This window comes from Halichoerus grypus, chromosome 1, assembly GCF_964656455.1.
Source record: "Halichoerus grypus chromosome 1, mHalGry1.hap1.1, whole genome shotgun sequence".
Lineage (NCBI taxonomy): Eukaryota > Metazoa > Chordata > Mammalia > Carnivora > Phocidae > Halichoerus > Halichoerus grypus.
This window is the reverse complement of record NC_135712.1, coordinates 53628963-53646928: the sequence shown is the minus strand read 5'-3', so window position 1 is coordinate 53646928 and position 17966 is coordinate 53628963. Positions and strand designations below refer to the sequence as shown.

Below are 17966 nucleotides of genomic sequence, written 5' to 3'. Positions count from 1 at the left end.
AGAATTTTAGACTGTAATAAATGAGGTTTTCTTGTTTATAGATTCATAGAAAGTATTTTTTTTTTTTAAAAAAACTTTTACTTCACTCTTTGGTACAAAAAAACAACTACTTCTGTTATGAACTGAATTAGTAGCCCTCAAATTCGTATGTTGAAGTCCTACATGGCAATGTACTTGGGAGACAGGCCCTAAAAGTAGGTAAAGGTTAAGTAAGGTCATAGGGTGGGACTGTTCTCCAATAGAACTGGTGTCTTTTTAAGAATAGGAGAGACCCCAGAGCTCCCTCTCTCCACATACACACAGAGAAAAGGCCATGTGAGTACACAGCAAGAAGGTGGCTGCCCACAAGCCAGGAAGGGAGACCTCACCAGAAATAGAATTTGCCTGCACCCTGATCATGGACTTTAGAACCCAGAACGGTGAGAAAATAAGTACCTGTTGTTGGAGCCACCCGGTCTGTGGCACTTTGTCATGGCGGCCCAAGCAGACTATTATGTAGTCTCTAAAACTGAAGAGCTTACATTTTTTAAAGTAGTTTTACGCTACTGATAATCCAGCTGAATGAGTAACTGACAGTAACAAAGATGATCTGTTTATAAAGAGAAGAATTTGAAACAATTTGAATAATTTACTCCCCCAAATTATTTTACATGTTTTTCTAAATAAAACAAACGAAACTGTCATTTTAGAAATAGCACACAGCTTTGAATCTTAAGAGAGATGGACCATGTTGTGCCTGATTCTGAGAGTACGAGGGAACAAAGTCAACAGAGAAAGGCTCGGCGGAGTCTGAATAAGTTAACCCTCATTGGAAAACAGTAGCATAAAAATCCTGAGATAGAAATGCTGGTTCTTTTGAAACCAAATAGCATTTGCTCTACATGGTAAAGAAAATTTCAGTGGTACAATCCCCACTTCTTATACCTTGCATCAAGACGTTACCAAATTTGGGGCACCTGGGTGGCTCAGTTGGTTAAGCAACTGCCTTCAGCTCAGGTCGTGATCCTGGAGTCCCAGGATCGAGTCCCACATCGGGCTCCCCGCTCAGTGGGGAGTCTGCTTCTCCCTCTGACCCTCCCCCCTCTTGTGCTCTCTCTCACTCTCTCTCAAATAAATAAATAAAATCTTTAAAAAAAAAAAAGGCGTTACCAAATTTGATTTCATACTGACTTCATTAATATTCAGAGTGAAGGGAATCTATCTACAATTGGCTCTCACACTGTCCTTAACATTTCTATATTTTCAGTGGCAAGAAGTGAAGTATTAGATCATAGGGTGGCTAATATTTCTGCAGGATTCACCTGTTCTCTCGGTATAAAGAATGAAGCCACTCTGTATTTTCCGTAGAACTGTAGAAGAATACATAGATTCTTATGCATTCAGGGCAATATTTTAAAACCCCTGGAGGTGTGTGTCTGTGTTTATATATAAGTACAGAAACACATTTTACACATACATACACTGTCAGATATCTATGAAAGGTATTTTATGGTGTGTTCAAGATTCCTGACCTCTGCCCACAGCTTTCTTTTTTTAGTACCATTTCTCAAGTGCTTCCTATATGCCAGGTGCTGCATGGGGGACTCGACATATTTCATTTAATTCTCACAGTCCTATGAGGTAGAGACCATTATCCCGTACTAAGATGAGAAAACAAAGTTTCAGAGAGGTTAAATAATCACCTGAATTCTTTCAATTAAAAAGCGCCAGAAGTAGGATTTATGCCAAAGTTTCTCCGAATCCATAGATTCAGTCCCCCAATCTTAAGGAACTACAAATTATCAAACATAGCATCGTTTCCATACTGCTACATTTTTAAATCATCTTAATCCACATAGGTCTGGTAGCAGCATCTTATAATACCCGTGGGATTACTCAAATCAGTATTGGCTGAGGAGTTCTGTGTGCCTCCTCATTTTCTAGAAGACTACGAAGACAATAATGCACAGCCCCTGTATAATGGTTATGATCTCAGCTGGAGCACCTTAGAAAACTCCTGGAATACAACTGTTACCCTTTCTACAGTGTCTGCATTCTTTCTCTCTAGGATGGTTCTTTTTTTTCTTAAAGATTTTATTTATTTATTTGACAGAGAGAGACACAGCAAGAGAGGGAACACAAGCAGGGGGAGTGGGAGAGGGAGAAGCAGGCTTCCCGCTGAGCAGGGAGCCCGATGCGGGGCTCGATCCCAGGACCCTGGGATCATGACCTGAGCCGAAGGCAGACGTTTAATGACTGAGCCACCCAGGCGCCCCTCTAGTAACTGATCTTAAGTAAAGGCATTTGCCTACTACTGCCTGGTAAAATTATTATATTGCCACTGGAAAGAGCAAAGAACCCATTTTCTCGTCCTTCTCCTACATCAAGTTAGATAATACTTGTCAAAGTTCTGTGATGTATTGCACATAGATAAGAAATTATCCTAAGTGTCATTATTTCCCTTCTCTAACTCTGTATGCAAACTGTAGAGGATCCAGGCTACAGATATTTTCATTCATTTTAAAACTACTTATAACACAACAGGGTGCCTAGGTGGCTCAGTTGGTTAAGCAACCAACTCTTGATTTGGGCCCAGGTCATGATCTCACAGTCATGAGATCAAGCCCAGCACTGCACCGGGTGTGGGAACCTGCTTAAGATTCTCTCTCTCCCTCTGCCCCTTCCCGCCCTCAAAAAACAACAACAACAACAATAAAAAAGTATTTATAACATAATAACATAAGTCTATTATATATACTAGAACCCTTTACTCCATGATGGGAAAAGTTTCAACATTTGAAACATCAAGAAACTCTTGAATTGTATGAATCCCTCAGTCCTTAAAACTTGTCACGGATACAGCATCGTAGCTCACTGAGTTCTATATAACAAAAATGAAAGGATTCATGGTCAAATAATTTTACATGTTAAAGAGATTCATTGGAAAGAATGAATGGACTTCTTGGAAGTTTAATATACTACATGCACTCTGTCTCTCTAGAAGAGCCATAGATGGGATTCAGGTATTATAGTTAAAATATGCACTGTGGGGCGCTTGGGTGGCTCAGTCGTTAAGCGTCTGCCTTCGGCTCAGGTCATGATCCCAGGGTCCTGGGATCGAGTCCCACATCGGGCTCCCTGCTCCGCGGGAAGCCTGCTTCTCCCTCTCCCACTCCCCCTGCTTGTGTTCCTGCTCTCGCTGTCTCTCTGTCAAATAAATAAATAAAATCTTAAAAAAAAAAAAAAAAAATGCACTGTGCCTCCCAATCAGACTTTCCTTATCCTATCCCCTCTTAAAAGGCCACTCCTACCCTATGACATAGGGTTGACCACATGACATGCTTCAGCTAGTGAAATGAGAGGTAGTGACATGTGCTACTTCTGACCAACAATTTTAAGAGTCACATTTCTACCATCATTCCTTTTTTCCTTCAGCCTTGTAAGAGTTATGCATCCCAGAGATGCTTCTTTAGCTTTGGTCGAGGAACAAAGAGGACACTGAGCACAATGGCAGTAGATTTATTAAGATAAACAAGAGTGAGAAATAAATTTTTGCTGCTATAAATCACTAAGATTTGGGGACTCTTTGGATAATGAAACATAACTTTGCCTAAGCTGAATGATACAACCGCATTTCCTAGATTTACTGGACCCTGGCATCTTTTTGCCATGTAACAATTTCCAGGATTTGCTTCCTAAATTACTCCTGGTTTCACATGGCATCTTTTCTATTTCGTAGTTAATACTGTATTTATGATGATTGTAAATGTGAGCTAGAAGTATATAGTGTCATCTTAAGCTTCTTAAATGTTATCAGCAATTTGAATTTGTGTCGATTTCTGATAGTCAATAAAAAATATTTTATTGAAATAATCTGATTAACATTCAGAAATCATAGATCAGATGGCTACTTAAGGAAAGACTGCCATACTAATGCTGATTAACAATTCAGTGTTCTGAACAGATCAGATAAAGTGTCCAGCTTTACTTTCTATAGATGTATTCATATTCAGTGAATTTAGAATACTGCCACAAATTTAATTTTCTTTAAACCTCACTACATTCAACTCCCTTTTGGATTAATAATTGAGAACATATTTAAAATTTCAGTATCAATATTCAAATATTCTATAGTCTATTCTGCTGACCCAATAAAACCAAAATCAACTTATGCTAACTGGCACTCTTAAATACAGAATTTGTATTTGAAACTTAATTGTGCCTTAAAGAATAGCATAGAAAGGAGGAAAAATGGTAACTAAATCCCAATCTTCTCACTGGCACTAAAATTTTGTTGGTGTTTAAATATCCTAGTAAATACACATTCAAGCTAAACTGTACATATTTTACAATATATGTATAATCTTAGACAATGACATTCAGAAGAATGGCTCAAAGGCCTTATATTTATACTCGCATGATAAAAGCAACGTTCAGTCATATACTTACTAAAACATGAAGGTAGCCACAGATATAGACAGATTTGAAAAGCTAACAAATCAAAATACTTAAAAACAGGAAAGATTTAAGATTAACTTACAATTACTCAGAGATTAAGTTCATGTCCTGAAAACTGCAACTAAACAATATTCATTTTAATTTACATCAAATTCCTGTCTTTAAATCATCAGTTCACCACCAAGTGTTCAGACATCAGTAAAGCATCACACATTTTATTCCCAGACTGAGACAACTCTGCATGTAAGTAACCATTATTAAAATTAATCTGAAAATACTATTGCCGTATCTTAAAACCATTAAAAACTTTTCTCCTGAAGAAACAGCTTTGAAAATAACTTACGTACAAGGACAGAGTTATAGTATCTATGAGTTTCAGAGTCTGATATAATTTGACACATACATACTTTACAACCTCAACTTTTTCTTCACTGTGTGGTTTTCAAATTCAAAACAGTTTCATAACACTGCTATACCTGCCTCTATTATTTTTAACAGATTAAAACAAACACTCCATAATGCTTTGATACTGGTTCATTTTTTAATCAAAGCTGAAGGCAGTACACAAACAGCAATAGCTTATGGGGAACAGATCGATTTAGTATTTATTTAGGTATGTAACCTCAATTTATTCAAGTCAAACTTTTCACCAACAGCACATCACTGTGGAGAAACAAATCAGAGATTGTGAAATAGTTAATTTTTTTAAATTCATGATTTTAAAGGAAAATTTAACTTACTTGATGATGGAGATTAAAACGTCACTTTAAAAAAAGAATAATTCACAAACAAAACAAAACAAAACAAAAACAACCACACAAAATTATCACACTTCCCTGATCAGTACAGAAGGTGAATGCATCGGATAGGAAAAAAGTTGAGACCAGCTCTGACAGCACATAGTTCTTGACTGCTTCACTGCTTCTAGGTAAGTAAGATGCACCTGCAGTGCTGCTCTTACCCGTCAAGTCAAGACTTTCCATTGTGATTTTAATGGAACATCAGAATTTCCAGCTTCTGTGATGCAGCAGGATTCTGTGAAAGACCCATAGCAAAGTGGTTAAATGGTGAGCCATGAAGGACTTTCAAACAAAGTTGACACTTTGTCCTTTCGTAAAATTATACCCCCCACAATGAATAATAGCCAAACAATCAAAATTGGGCAAATTATTAAAAATCCCTATGCTAACACTATTTAGAGAAAGCAGCCTAAAGTGTTTTTTGTCAACTTTAATTTAACAAAAAGACAGTCACTAAAATTATTCAATGGGAATTCTGAGATTAAAGTTACAGATACAAAGATTTACAGGCAAGCACTTCTCAGGTTTTTAGCTAAAATCAAGTACAGAATTGCCGGCAAATCCTCTGGAAAAACAGGATGTTAAGCTGACATCCTAACTAGATTCAAGTTATTTTAAATGACTGGCCCAACACAACCAGATAAGCTGTGGTTAGGATATTAATATCTTACCATTTATTTTTTAAATGTTTTAAAGATAATGAGTGAAGCAATAGTTTTTTTAAAAAGGTGAGGAGTAGGGGGAGACATCCACAGAGATAAAATGTTACCAAAAAAAAATACTTTCTAGCTGAAAGTGATGAAGTAAATAGAAGAAAGAGGATCAAATCAGCAAAAGGTTGTCCACAAAAATTAAATGGAATATTTTACATTAATAATACTGCAAATATAGACACATATACCTAAATTGCATCACTTTTAAGAATTAAGTTATTTCAGCTTCTATGTGAAATACAATTGTTTAGTTTCTAGGATGCTTCAATGGTAGTATACTAAATTCACACTCACCCAAGAGAGACAATTTCCTACCCCACTGCAGATTATGACATTTCTTTACAACCAGCAGGCTATAACATACTCTAGAAACTGGGTATCACTTACTGGCTTACAGCTCTATCAATATTATTAGTCATCTTATAGCATAACTGAAGTTTTATCCCTAATCAGCCACTGTGATATGGAAGAACTTACAATAAATATCAAAAAATGTGTAATGATTCATCTGAGTAATCCTATATAGACTTAGATGATTCAATTGTCACCCAGTGCTACTGAAGAAAACAATAGCTAGAAACAACGAATAAAATATTAAATGGTCTCATGTGGCTTCATACAAGATACTACTCATTCATCCATATTTTTTAAAACAAGAGCATGGATGAAAAAATAAATCCAGATCTTTGAAGCAAAATATAAAAGACACATATGAATACTTTCAAATTAAATGACTATGTTTTTAACTAAGGAAGCATACAATTCCAAAAACCAAATGGTGGTGTGAAGTCTATTCTTAATTATCACAAAACAGGCAACTAACATTGTTAAAAATACTGTTTTAAAAAATACACTACCTCGGGGGGTGGGAGGATGGGTTAGCCTGGTGATGGGTATTAAAGAGGGCACATTCTGCATGGAGCACTGGGTGTTATATGCAAACAATGAATCATGGAACACTACATCAAAAACTAAGGATGTAATATATGGTGATTAACATAACATAATAAAAAAAATACACTACCTCATATATTTAATCACATAATTTTCTTCATATAAATCCATAAAAGCCGGTACAGAAAAAAAAAAACCATTAAAATAAACAGTGCAGGGCGCCTGGGTGGCTCAGTTGGTTAAGCGACTGCCTTCGGCTCAGGTCATGATCCCGGAGTCCTGGGATCGAGTCCCACATCGGGCTCCCCCTTCTCTGTGGGGAGCCTGCTTCTCCCTCTGCCTCTGCCTGCCACTCCCCCTGCTTGTGCTCACTCTCTCTCTCTCTCTGTCAAATAAATAAATAAAATCTTTAAAAAAAATAAAATAAAATAAAATAAACAGTGCAAAGAAAAAAAAGAAACGATGTAAAATAAATGAGTAAAAATCACGAATAAGTAACCATAAAAGACTGTCAGGTAAATAAATCGGTATAAACGAAAAAAAAAATTTATATTTGCCAAAATTGGGAAAGGAGGGTCCATCATTAATTGACAGCATCGATTTAATTCTTATTCTGGCTTAAAGATTCGTTTACTTTTTCAAGAGTGAGCACATGTTATCTGGGAAATAAAATATGCTAATATATCCTATACACAGAACTTCTTTTAGGAGCTCAAAAATAAATTCTCACTAATCTTTGGGTACCCTTCTCGATTAGTTTGTTTCTATAATCAGTATATCATATATATGTATATATATGTGTATATATATATATAAAATCAGTATATTTATAATCTATCAATCTATCAATCAAAAAATGGACCATAACTATACCTTATTTTGATTACAATTCAGTAATGTATCAACTGTCATACAACTATCTCTGGATAAGTCAGGAGGGAGAGGAAGAAGGCTGACTATGCTGTGTATGCCATGGCCAAAAGGGGTTTTAAAACTCAGGGTAACAAAGAAATCTTGCTGGACTTAACTGACTAGGAAAGAGAAGCCAGAGGTCAAATTCAAGGCTGAAGATCCTGCCTGAGACAGACTCCCTTTGAGTTCTCTGAGAGCCAACCTTAGAGACTCCAGATTGTATCTGGCTCTTACAGATGCCCACATGAGTAGCTTCAGAAAAGCAGTTTCAGCGTAAGCTGCTCTGCATTACAAATACTTGACAAGGTGTTGCTATTTGCTGGAACTGGGTGGCTGTGTGATGGGTCAGAAGGACGGGGCTTGCTGGACGAGCAGGGGGAAAGGCCTCAGGCTGGGCCTGTGTTCTCCGAGTCCCACTTTGGCTTCCTCTCAACCCTCATTCTCGTCCTTAGAGCTCCCTGCCTCTTTAAGGATCCTTCTCAAGGCCTGCCCCCCCCCCCCCCCCCCCGTTACACTGCCTCCCCCAGAGGACGCATACCTAGCAGGACCGATCAGGCACAGCTCAGGATTCCCCCTGAGAAACTTCATGGCAGGTGGGAGAACTATCTATTAATATCTATTATTTACCTCTTACCACAAATTGGGCATCTGACTTGGCATGTGAAAAACCTATCTTAAAGATCAGGCCTAAGCAACCACTGAAAGATCCCAGAGAAACTGGCTTTCTGGCACAGCTTACACATTGCCCCTTGGGGTGCTATGTTTTGAAAAGCCTATTATACTAAAAAAGGTGAGGTGCCACTTCTTACAACGAGACAGACTCCCAATTAGTGTTAATGTACAGTATAACATTCAAAGGCACATCACGGTAAACTCCCCTTTTAGGCCAACAGTGTGTGTTGTGTGTTTTGCACCCTGATGTCATTACTACCCGGTCAGTGCAGAAGGGACTCCAAGGCAACCATGTTGCCCACTTACATGGAGGAATATTTAATCCCCATGAATGACTGCTTTTCTGATGTTTTCATCAATTCTCCGGGTAATAGATTAAGCTTTAACTAACTCATTTTCATACATAACCTTAATTCAATCAAGCTCAATAAAAGTCATTCTGGACTGCAATTATTTGCTAAGGAACAATTACATTCAAATGAAAAAAAAAATTGTTAGGCATGATACAATGCATGGTACAGATGCCTCTCCACTTACGGCACCAGAAACAACAAAAAAAATAGCCAAACGGCTAGAAAAGGAAATAGATTTTTCCTCATCCTCCTGAAAAATAGAATACTCATGGTTTTACACCTGAACAAAACAAAATGGAGAACCCAAGAAAGCACATTTGAAAATTATTATTTTCAATGTTTGTGTTTTGAAAGAGACTGCATTTCTAATCCAAGAGTCAGCATGACCTCTGAAAGCCAAAACAAGTCCAGGTCACAAATAACAGTCTTAATACCCACTCTTGCGCTAAGTCTTTCACTGGTTTCCTCCATTTTCCCAGCGACATGTAGTCCAATCCCCATACTTTACAGTGCAGCTTCTCTTAAAAGATTTTTCCTGTCTTAAAACTACTTTTTTACATGAGTACAATTTTTATATTTTCCTCAACTCACTCTTTTATATACTACATGCTACAAATAAAACTTAAATACAAACTCCAAGCTCTTACTTCTGTGGGATATAGCATATGTGTAGTCTAGCCTTCCGTGTCCTGTGTGTGCCTAAGGCCTCCCACCCACTCCACTACACTGTACATCCCTTTAGTCTCCTCAGTAGCGGCATCAGGCACATTATTCAATAGTACAGTACTGAAAAGGCATACCAGCTGTTTTGCAATTTTGGCCAATGAATTCCCCACCTCAGGTCACTGTGGCCCACACCACAGGCCAAGGATGCTTTTCCTAGAAATAATAAGCTGATAGTCTGACTTCCAGTTAAGTCACTTCACGAAATAAAATTTTTTCATACGAACAAAGATAACTGCAGAGAGATATATACTTATAAAGACACACACATACACATAGACGTGTACACATACACACACATATAGATGCTTTTTAACAAGTGCTGTCTTTATTCATACATTATATTGCCAACACTTTTGTTAAAACCTTTATACTTGAAGCTTAAACCACAGCTATTTCACAGGCATTCTGGCCAGGCACCAATCTTTAACAGATACTGCAAGTGTCAGCTACACTGAAAATGGAAATCTCTTAAAAGAAAATCCAAATCCAAAGTACCTCTTTGTCACCTTCCCACCCCCACCCTTGCATTTCCTCAGGACCCAGAGCCTTTCGGTTAAGACATCTTAAACACAGTAATAAAGGCATAACAAGAGCTCGCTAGATATCTAACAGTACACCAAAGTAACTTCTAAGTCATTACAGTTGGACTCCAGTCAGCTGTTAGAAAACACTAGCAGGCAGAAAACAAAAATTCTAGCAATCATTGTTTAACATGGACCTCTTATAATAGCAAGATGAAAGACTTGGAAATCCTCTCCCTTTCAGCACTCAAAACTGACCAATTATAAAATGATGCTTTAAAAACTACCACCCATCTATATGCCAACAGCACAGAGATGCAAATGACAGAACCTTTATACAGCTTGAGATAATGACCACCATGTATTAACACTGCAAAAGGTAGTATAAGAGTTGCTGTTTTTTAGAAGCTGATGATCTAGTTGGGTGATTACACCCTCTGTCTCACACACACGCATACATACACATTAAATAATAATAGAAATGTATGCTGAAATGGTAAGCCAAGAATTCTAAAAAGTTAGGATGCACATGGGAATCTTTATGCAGAAGATGAATAAAGCTGGAACCTCCAGCACCAGTGGAGAGAGGAGATGGAGGAGAGTGTTACGGGCACATGGGAAGAAGCATGCTAGAAGGGATAGGAAGCAGATCTGGCGGAAGTGCTGGGTTCACATCAGAAAGTGGAACATGAAATGTGGGCAAATGAGAAAGTAACACAATTTGCTCATTTTTTTTTCTCCATAGTCTCAGGGAACAGAGTATAGTTGGCGGCATGGTGTTCTGCAAAGCACAATGACCTCAGGGCCAAACCCTGCATCCACCATTTACTCCCTGTAATTGTGGGCCAATTCCTGGGACTCTTGGAGTCTCCATTCCTCACCTACAAAATGGAGATAACAATCCCTCCACCTCTAAATTTAGGTTGCCTTCAATTATTATAAGATATAAATACTAAGGGCTTGACATATAGTACGTGCTCAATAAATGTTAGTAATCTCACTAGAGTTAAAACTAAATGATAGAAAGGCATTTAACAGAGTTACATTGTGAAAGCACTGAAATCTGCCTTGAATATTCTCAGCATTTGGATGCTAAGTGAATTGCTAGTTTTTCCAGTGGGGTTTCGCTATAGATTTTGTTTTAATTTAGGTGGTTTTAACATATGTTTAACTCTGATAGTCTGAGAGCAGCCACTTTTTACTCCTACCAATTTTGAGGTACATGAGCTGATTTGATAATATGGATATTTTATTATAATGTTCATTTGCAATAAGATTGTTGTTTCAGGAACCATGGTGGAACCATGAATTTCTGCAGTTTCCTTAAGTAGAGGTGGAAAATGAGTAAGAATTAGTCCCGTCAGCTGGCGTGGCAGGGGAGCACTGAATGCCTCTTTTATACTCTTGTGAACTACATAAATGTGCCTTTGACCTTCTCAGGCAGGGGAAATTGCACATTTAAGGCAGAAGGAGTTTCACTTCCAGGAAGAGTATAAAAACATGCTTGCCAGCAGCTACATCAGGAATACCAACAGGGAACCCCCAGGTACTTTGGGAAGATTCATTAGCTCTATCAAGCCACTGAGCACTGAGCTGGAAAATACAAGGTTAGGATAATCTCAGCCCTGTGGGATAACGTGCCTATGCTTTACGTGGGTTAGACCAAATAAAGCCTGGCCTACACACTTTAGGAATTAGTCTGAACCTTCAGGGAGGCGTTCTGTGAATAAAACCCACTAGACAAACCTCAAGACCACCTTGTCCTTTGACATAAGAAAGGGTTCCTTTCACCTGTTTTCACTTCAGCAGTAATTCACAATATATAGAAAATCACATTTACTTAAACAATTTAGTCCAAAGTCATTCGATTAAAAAAAGGAAGTTAGTCATTTGTAATTTACATTAACTTTAAATGGAAAATATCCTGTTCTGAGAGGTAAAGGTCACTGGTCTTTCCCTTTTTTCCCGAATTAATTAATTAAACTGCACAATTTAAAGAAGTATAAAAATATAACAAAATTATGTGATGTTATTAAAATGCACATTTCTGGGATGCCTGGGTGGCTCAGTCAGTTAAGCATCTGCCTTTGGCTCAGGTCATGATCCCAGAGTCCTGGGATCGAGTCCCACACTGGGCTCCTTGCTCAGAGGCAAGCCTGTTTCTCCCTCTGCCTGCCAATCCCCCTGCTTGTGCACTCTCTCTTCTCTCTCCCTCTGACAAATAAATAAATAAAATCTAAAAAAATAAAAAATAAATAAAATGCACATTTCTATTGAAATTTACATTGTGTTATTTTTTTAAAAAAAACTGTACTATTTAAGAAAAAGTCCCTGTCCCTTTCAAGTGCCTTAATGTCTATCTAGCAAATAGCTTAGTTACAGAAAGACGCTGATCCAGATATGCTAACTGCAAGAATTGCAAGAATATTCCTGATATGAAGACACAAAGAATCTGCCCAAAAGCCACACTAAGTGTCAATACACTCTATTTGAAGTTATTTATTGACAAAGCAGTTGTTCCTGGGACACATAATACTATACAGTGATTACTTTAAATCAGAGAGATCCAAAACCTTTCCTTAGAGGGAAACTGTGAAGTCGAATTACAACATTTTCATAGCTGAAACCAAGACAAACCCAAAAAGGTTAAGTGACTGGACAAAAGGCATTCAGCTGGTTTGTGTCCAATAAATACCCCAGGTCTTCACAGTGCTTTCCCCATTCCTCCACTCTGCTAACCCTGCAGGATGTGATGTCATTCCCCACTAGAGATTCCAATAAGCCATGGAATCACAGAATGCTGGTGGCATATGAGAACTGCAGTCCACTCCATTCACCCCTTGGACCACAGCAAGCTAGAGTCAGAGCTAGGCCAGAACCCAGGGCTCCGGTTTACCATCAATAGAACAGCATGATGCTGCAGACTAGGTTACATTAGATCTTTATTCTCCCTGTGGTCCTCAGAGTAGCAACATTTACCTGGAAAAGGATCATAAAATAGGGCCTAACTTTCCACGCTCAAGGTTAGAGGGTCAGAGAATGCTTCCTGGCTCTGGAACACTTTCCCTTCCTAGTCTGAAGGCAGAGAACCACATTTTTTAGTTGTAGAAATCAGCATGCAAAATATCTCTTTGTGTTTCTAAATATCTTTATAAATACCTTGGAGTAAAAATGTTAAAGTCTGTTGACATGCGTGGAGGAAGGTAGTCTACAGGAACTCTGTACTTCCCACTCAGTTTTGTGGCAAACCTGAAACTGCCCTAAAAAAATAGTTTATTAAACTTTAAAAAATGTGAATGTCAATGCAGTTCATTCTAACAATATTAAAATTAAATACTGACTATGGGGCGCCTGGGTGGCTCAGTCAGTTAAGCATCCAACTCTTGATTTTGGCTCAGGTCATGATCTCAGGGTGCTAAGATTGAGCCCCGCCTCGAGCTCCGTGCTCAGCGGGGAGTCTGCTTCTCTCCTTCTCCCTCTGCCCTTCTCTTCTGGCTCTCTCTTTTTTTTCTCTCTCTCTCTCAAATAAATAAAATCTTTAAAAAAATTGAATATTGACTAAAAATGACAAGACAATGACAGTTGAAAATATATAAACAGTAATTCTCTTTTAAATATGCTCACTCCCACCAGAAACACCTTGTACCAATTAAAATTATGCCCTCCATTAAAACTAAGCACATGCCCTACAACAACGACCTCTGTACAGCACAATGCTCCACCAGCCACTAAGCGCCAATAAATGCCCCTGCATTAGTTGCTACTACTCCTATGGTAGTCAGTATTTAAAGTAATATAAAATATTTCGTTCAAATTATGCCAATTCAAAAAAAAAAAAATCGAAGAAAATATTCTCCAGATATTCCCACTGGTAGACACAAAGAAATCCTTTGTCATGAACTCCAGTACAGCAACCCTTCAGAGCTCAGCGTTCTACAACCCCAAGGGCCACCAATGACATGCAATACAAGGTGAATAGTGAACGGCATATCCTGAAGCAGCCCTAGAGACATGAGTAGTCGCCATGGTTCACAAAACTGCTAGTAAATATTTTGAAATTTTAACTCTTTTATAATTAACAAAATCAGATTTTTCAATTTTTCAAGCTAAAAAGGAAACTCACTGTCAAAGCCTTTTTTAAATGAGAAAATAATCAGCCACAAAAGCGCATTTTTCTGTACTGGCTTATGTAGATTATAATAGACATAAATGTATTTGCCCACCTAGTACACATGTATCTCCCATTTTCTGGTAAAAGAAGCACTCTGATTTTTGGGAAAATAGTCCTCTATGCTCACAGACCAAGTACCTTGTGTGGGACTGATCTAATTCTACCCAAGTTTCAGGAATAGAAAGATCACCTAGGCCCACCCATCAGCTTATTCCACTTGGATGCTGTGGTTGGGTGAGAAATGGGTACGAAACCTGAATCGGGACACAATACACAAAATAACAGATGTATTACACTCTTACTAGTGCTTGAAGTGAAAGGAGAAAAGAAAGAATGGTTTATATTTTTGTTGCAATAGAGAAAAAGAACATAAAACTACTGGACCACCTATCTCCTGAAAAGAAATGAAAGGGAGCACGGATTTATTTTACGTTATTTCAAATCCTAATTTCAACAAATTAATTCCAATTTTTTGGCACATTATGACACTCAATAGATAGAGATGTTTAAATTTTCAGTCTGTACTCCTGCAACACCAATTTCTCTTTCTATTTAGATTTCCTATAAAGAAAAGATTCAGGTTTTAAAAACACTGAAAAACTGGCTAATGTTAATCTGACATCTAAAATCAATTCTAAAGGCATTTCCAATGTCTTGAAATTTGTTATGTGTGCTTTATACTTAAGTACAGAGTGGCACACAATTCATTTTCCATGCCTGAAGTTATATATTTTCTTAGACTTAGGAGGAGGGGGAAAACATAACATGGAATAGTTGGTAATACAGTGTTTTGCTTTGTGACAGTTACCATGCATAGTTCTGGGAAAAAAAAATAACCAATTCTTGAAGAATTAAAATATGACACCAAAACTATGCTGAATAGAATTTTTTAAACCGAATCTTCTTGGTAACTTGTTTTATTACTTTTATAGATAGTCATAGTCAAGAAAGAACCAAAGAGCTGGGTATCATATAATATATTGGAAATTATTTTCTTCACAAAATCTCTCATATCAGCTTATTTGACCCAGGTCTCTTTCATAAAAGTTGAACATAAATATGTGATGTGTTCACCTATGAACATATACACACAACCAAAAATCTCAACCTAAAAGTACTGAGTTCTATGGTTACTCAGATCCCAAAGAGTTTGCTATAATTTAAAAAGCAACAACACAAGTACTTATTTCCTACTTCAGAAGTAAGATAGATACAAGGAAAGCAGTATCATTTAAATGTAAATTCAGACCTAGGATATACTTTTAAACATTAGCTATATCAAGAATGTTTTTGTATTTTTCAGAAATGTCAAAAACCTGATTCAACAACACAGTTAAAACTCAACTTCAATTTGAATTGAAAAACTCTACTTTGGGGGTGAAGAGTAATAGGAAGAATAGTAATACACTGTGGATTCTGATCTGGCATGTAGTTCATAGTCTTCAATGAATCTAGTCAGCATCAAGAGTTTTGTATAATGAAGTTTGAGAAAACTTCAAGATACAGTCTAAGATACAGACTTGAATAGATTTGGAATTTTATAGTTTATAGTAAAACCTGCAACAAAGTTCAACATTGCTAACAAGATAATTTTAATTAACTAGTTAGGTCCCTTTTATCCCATACTCCACTCCCATTCCCCTTCCTCCCTCCAAAGCTTACAGAGTATTTTGAATATGTGGTATTTTTACAGAGAACTGAGAATGGTACATTAGATAAACAGAGGTAGAGGAGAGGACAGGCACTATTAAAAGGGAACTCTCTTTTGAAGTTCAAATATGAGAACTCAAATAACACTTCTACTTATATTCTGAGCCATATTTCTTTCTCAGAGCAAAACAGAGTTGAAGATTCAACTCTTTTGCCCATCCCACCTTCACCACCACCCTGATCTGGGGTCACTTAACTCGCCAAAGAGGATGGTGGGAATTAGGGCAAGAAGAGAGATGGAAATGATAAGGCTAAGATAAATTTGACAATACCAACATACCATATGACACATATTTCAGGAAGACTACAAGGCAGCTGTAACCATCTAAATTTCATTGTAAGGTTCCAACAAACACCACAGTTTCTGTCCCATAAACATTTAGCTACTTGGCAAAGAGTCTCAACAAACACAAAGAACTGTTTGCTTATGTGTGACATGAATGTTTAAAATTAGAAGAAGAAAAGTACTATAGAATCGATCCTAAGCAAAATTAAAGCTGAGGTCTGGTGTCTTCCAACTTTCTTCACAAATCTCCTCTCCCCCAAAGACTCTTCACCTTACCACAGGGACTGGCGAGTTTCATTCTACCATCTTCCATATCAAAACCTGCTCTTACATGAATGACTGAGAATATTGACAATATTCACTGAGGAGTAAAATTTGCATGCTAAAAGGCATTATTAAGTTTAAGTAAAAATATCTCTATATGTGGAGTAATGAAAGTAGGTAGGTAACGTGAAAGCATGTCCACAGATTTGTAAGTAGGCTCTGCCATCTTTGTTTGTATCACTGAAAAATAACACCTGTAGTCTAAACTTAGTAGCATCAATTGCAACAAATAAAAGTCTCAAAGTAGAGAACAGGGGATGCCTACCTTAACTGAAAAGCATGTAAAATGACATATTGCAATATAAGTCAGCAGTGTGAAGTACTCAAAAAGAAATTAGACTTAGAAGAACTACACCGTTCAGCAAGAAAGGACAGGAGTCCACTCTACCCACTGTTGTCTGTTATCAGGTGAGGACAGAAAGAACTCAAAGTGCCTCTGGACCAGATCATTGCCAGATTATGGACAGGGGCTGAGCACCCTGTTGGGGGCAGAATGGCTGAAGGAAATTAGAATGTTACTCTAGAAAGGAAGAAGTGCTGTTTTCATATCCTTTTGGGGTCTCATAAGAAGAGGCAACAGATATAATTTTATAGGGTGGTTTCAGAGTTTAAAACTGTAATCAATTAACAGAGATGTTTCTAGGAGGCAGTTTGGGGTGTTCAGTATGAGAAAACACTTTCTGTCTCACTGAAGTGAGTTCCTCTTGGATATTTTTCCATCAATGGAGATGCTCAAGCAAAAACTTCAGTAGGAGTTATTGCATGGGGATTCGCACAGGGCACTGAGGGCTGATCTCTATGCCTTAGTCTAAGATCCGAGCATTCCAAGATTCTCTAGGTTTCTAAAATCAAAGCAAATGAGAGCTGGAAGCCATGAGGCTTGAAATCCATTATGCCCAGCAGTCATGGTGCCCAGCAAACAGAGCTCTACCCCCTTGCTCCAACTGCCGAATGTGCTAGTGCAATAATATAACAAAGGAAAGTTTAGTTATTTGCACTGTAAATCACAATGAATGCTAGTAGTAGTCAAACTGTTTAAACAACTAAAAATTGATCATATGCTAGTTTCTAACTAAAACACTTTTCATATAAAGATTTAATATTAATACAATTCAATTATAACCTGCTAAGTTATATGCTCATATTGTTACAATGAATTAAAACTGATTACTATAAGAAATTCAAAGTAAATGGAATGATTATCTATATTTATAGAACTGTTCTTTGGAACACAAAACACTTCATGGACATTCAAATCTATAAACAATTATTATAGTAATTAGTAATAACAAGTTTTTTTTCCATTTTTATATATTAAGAAGACAGAGCCATACTCATCAACTTCACAAATAAGAAAAAAACATTTCCAGAGTAAAAATTATCAGATGAGTAAATCATTCAACCACAAGGCTTCTCTATGTGCATTTTTTAAATCATGATTTTATTA

The 17966-nt window shown here is 37.3% G+C and overlaps 1 protein-coding gene across 12 annotated transcripts in view; it reads right to left on the bottom strand.

Annotated features, from left to right (window-relative positions):
- The window catches only part of BBX (BBX high mobility group box domain containing), a 272393-nt gene that overhangs the window by 158584 nt on the left and 95843 nt on the right, over positions 1-17966 (bottom strand). For 5 of the 12 annotated variants that reach the window (XM_078065702.1, XM_078065708.1, XM_078065696.1 and 2 more), the window contains one exon: positions 5399-5472. The exons of the other annotated variants lie outside the window; for them this stretch is intronic. The gene's annotated coding sequence lies outside the window, so the exon portion shown is untranslated. The remainder of the gene's footprint in view (positions 1-5398; positions 5473-17966) is intronic. 12 annotated transcript variants of the gene reach the window in all.